This window comes from Tenrec ecaudatus, chromosome 12 (assembly GCF_050624435.1).
Source record: "Tenrec ecaudatus isolate mTenEca1 chromosome 12, mTenEca1.hap1, whole genome shotgun sequence".
Taxonomy (NCBI): Eukaryota; Metazoa; Chordata; class Mammalia; order Afrosoricida; family Tenrecidae; genus Tenrec; species Tenrec ecaudatus.
The window spans coordinates 76,587,301-76,591,722 of NC_134541.1; positions in this window are offsets into that span (position 1 = coordinate 76,587,301).

The following is a 4,422-nucleotide window of genomic DNA, read 5'->3' on the forward strand; positions in this document are numbered from 1 at the left end:
ATCTCTGGCTTATGCCCATCCGTTCACTCTTCAAACCCTGTTTATTCTGTGTCAAGACTAATGTATGAAGAGGCTTCAAAAATTTTGTGGAAAAATTGAATGAAATTCAATGGCTTTTTGTCCATTGACTTTTTGATGTCTTCTTGTACATGCAATTTGATTTAATCTTCCTTCTATCCTGTTACAATGTAAGTAACATTCCCCCTGTCTTCTAAAGGAGAACCTTGAGTGTACCCAGGTCCCAGCAGCAACCTGGATGTCAACCAGGCTGACTCTGTCTTGTGGTCCTCATGCTGCTCTCCTATGACCTGTGCCTGCTTGTGCTGTTGATGCTTCACAAAGTGGGCATACTCGAAAGTATAAAGAGATACTGATGGAGACTTCTGGAAAGAGACACAAACTCCCTTAGTCCCTAACCCCCACTCCACTCCCAGCTCAGAAGGCAAACACTATTCATCAGCAGGCCCAAAGGCTAGATTGTGGGTAGGAATCCTGCTGGGAAAGGGGGCAGGAGGAGGCAATGGTGCTCTTCAACTTAAGCCTACTTCCTGAAAGGCAGGATTTGAAAGACAAGCATAGTCCTTCCAATTGTACGCGTGGAACTGTCCGTGGTGCTGGCGGTCTGGCTCTGCAGCTTGACAGACAGCCTCCCACAAGCCACTTAACTCCTTCCACTTACTGTCATAGAGGGGATTTCAACTCACAGCAACCTATAGGCCAGAGTAGAATTTTTTTTTAACAATATATTAGGGCTCTTACAATTCTTATCACAGTTCATACATATACATACATCAATTGTATAAAGCACATCTGTACAGTCTTTGCCCTAATCATTTTTTTCTCCTCTTTTCTTTTTTTTACATTTTATTAGGGACTCATACAACTCTTATCACAATCCATACATATACATACATCAATTGTATAAAGCACATCCATACATTCCCTGCCCCAATCATTCTCAAGGCATTTGCTCTCCACTTAAGCCCCTTGCATCAGGTCCCCTTTCCCCCCTCCCTCATGTGCCCTTGGTAATTTATACATCGTTATTTTGTCATATCTTGCCCTATCCGGAGTCTCCCTTCCCCCCTTCTCTGCTGTCCCTCTCCCAGGGAAGAGGTCACATGTGGATCCTTGTAATCAGTTCCCCCTTTCCAACCCACTCACCCTCCACTCTCCCAGCATCGTCCCTCACACCCTTGGTCCTGAAGGTATCATCCACCCTGGATTCCCTGTACCTCCAGCCCTCATATGTACCAGTGTACAGCCGGCCAGAGTAGAATTAACTACCTTTGTGGACTTCCAACATTGTAAATCTTTTTTTAAAACAGTTTTATTGGCACATAATTTACATATCATACAATTCAATGATTAATCATTTAATCATATCAATGAGAATTGATTGAGAATTGTACAACGAGAATTGTACAACCATTACTACATCTATTTTAGAACAACCCCCCCATAGTTAAATAGCTTTTAAAGTGAGTTGTGCAAGCACAGTCAAGTCTAGTGCTCCCTCCCACCTCCTACCTACACTTTTTATTACTGAAATCCCCTTTTCCTCCCTATCACCCACTCCCGATGCCTGCATCCCCAATCAACCCTAGTATTAGTTATTTCCTCTATGCATCCACTCTTCCTCTGGGTCGCAATCTGAGAATCCCACAGAAACAATAAAAACCAAAATCAAAATAAGTTGGAAAGGATAAAATAATAATAATATAAAGAGAAAAATACAAATAATGAGTAAGAAAGAAAAGACCCTCATCAACATTTCAAAAACCAGGGAAGAAATTTCCATCAGGGAACAAGTAAGAGATACTAGCACCCAGAACCAATTCAGGTTTGGTCTGTAGGTAGGTCATCTGACCAAGTATTGGGGTCGATTCAGGATATTCAAGTGGTCTGTATGGCTGCATGATAGTAAGACTGTTCAAGACTCTTAAAGCAGATCTGCCAGTAGCTCAATCTGACCAGATACTCTGCAGATGGCTTATGGGTTCTCACTGTCTTCCATAGCCTTCTAAAAATTGGGTGTTCATAATTTTAGCTCTGATACTCTCCTCTTTGCTATATTCAAACTTTTTAATTGTCATTTTTGGATCACACAAGCTGGTGTGCTTCTTTTGTGTGGACTTAGTTGACTCCTCACTTAGATGGCTGTTTGTCTGAATACAAGCCTTTAAGACCCCAGACACTATACCAATTGATAGCCAGGCACCATCTACTTTCTTCACCACACTTTACTGTAGTACTCTTATCTTCAGACATCATTTCATGAAGATGAGCATCGAGCAGGGCCATGTTATCAGAACTAACTGTTCTTGAATTGGGGCTAGATGTATGTAGGAGCCTAGGCTCCATCTGCTTTTCCATGGGGTTTGCACATCTCAGGTTTACTTTGGCAGTCATAATATGACAAATTCACAACCCTATAATATAAACTGCATCAATAGCAGCCATAAACCAACCAGCAACCAAACAAACAGAATACATACACCCAAAAAGAAAGAAAGATAAACAAAAACACATAAAAGCAAGCTACAACCAGGAAAACAAAAACCCATATAAAAAAAGATGTGCAGCATTGTCAATCAACCCCCTTGCATATAAGTTGATTGCACTATTATCATCAATTTTCCCCATGATTCAGCACTCCAAACACTGTCAGTATGAGGAGTCTAGGTGTGTACACTTTCACCTTGAGCTGCGACCCTCAAGTTTTTGTCCTACACAGTGTGATCTCTCATTTGACGGGGTTCTGCTGACCCTAAGTATGGGAGTTCACATCAGCAGAAGCCTTCCTGGGTCAATTCGTCCAAGTGTATATCCCTGTTGAACTGTCATGTCACTGCAGGGTGGGCATTGAGGAACTAACTACATGTATGGTGTTCCTGGGACCTTTCCACTGGACACCTGCCAAGTTGGAAGTTCCCCCCAATGCCCAGTGACTGCCACTTCCACAATCCTGGGGCAGCCTCTGCTTCCTCTCCCATCCAAGTACCCCAGCCCTCAGTCCAAGAGTGCAGGCAGCTTCAAGGTAGGGTTCTGGTCATTTAGCGGGACTTCTATGTTAAGTCCTTCTGGTGTAGCCCCTCCGTTGTGCCCTGCTGCCTGACAGGTCAGCTTCTGTGATCCTGGTGTTTCATGCATGGTGTGGTTCATCAAAGGTTAGGTAGGAATGAATTTGTAGTATCCAAACGGATCCCTAAAATCTGACCAGTTACCTCCCTAGTTTCCCTACACTCATTGTTTAACATCCCTTCCTGCTATGTGGTTAGTTCTCCCCAGTCACTCACCATATTCACCAACAGATCAGTGTCTCCTTCACAATGTAAGTGGTCCCCTCTCATGGTTTTGCCTTGAATTTCCAGAGAGGTTCTTCTTCCATTCCTGGGGGGTGGGGGAATATTTTCCCCAGTCTTGTGTTCAGCTGTAAATCATTATGGGAGTAGAAAATCTCATCTTTTAAACAGCAGCTGCTCCTTGGGAGAAAAAGGAGGGTTTCTACTCCACGAAGATTGACAGCCTCAGAAACCCACAGGGGCAATTCTACCCTGTCCTGAGCATCAGAATCAACTCCGTGGCAGTGAGTTTGGTTTTGGCTTTTTAAATGAACACTCAAAAACTGAATGTGTACAGTTGGTTTTGACTCACAGAGACCCTGTAGGATAAAGTAGAACCTCTTGAGAGGGTTTCTCAGGCTGTAAATCTTTACACAAGCAGAATGTCACATCTTTCCTATGAACCCACTGGTGAGTCCCAGCCACTGACCTTTCCGTTAACAGCCAAGAACAAATCACCTGTACTAAACAGAACTCTTGGTAAAGTCCTTTTCTTGTCACTTTTGTCTAAGCATAATTTACCGACAAAACTTCAGATCCACTTCTATAGGAAAATGTGGAAACAATTTTCTACCTTTTCTTAACCAAACAGTTCTTGTTCTTAGTTGGCCCAAAGTCATATTTTTACTCATATCAACAGAACAAAACATGGCCTGATTCTGTGCCGTCCTCAGAATAGTTGCTATGTTTTGTGACTGTGCAGCCACTGTCGATGTCAATCCATCTCATTGAAAGCCTTCCTCTGTTTCTGTGATCCTCTTCTTTAACGTGACAGTGTCCTGCTCTCAGAATTGATTCCTCTTGATGATATATCCAAAGTACATGAGATACAGCTCTAACATTCTTGCTTCTAAGGAGCATTCTGGTTATACTTCCACCAAGACAGATTTGTTTATTCTTCAGCAGCCCATGTATACTCATTATACATCAGTTATTTGGTGTTCCTTATGCATTGTCCAACTTTCATATGTATATGACACAATTTTAAGTGCCCTGGCTTGGGTCAGATACACGTACTTTGCTACTCAAAGTGACATGTTTTGCTTGTTTGTTTTAACACTTTAAAGCCATCTTTTGC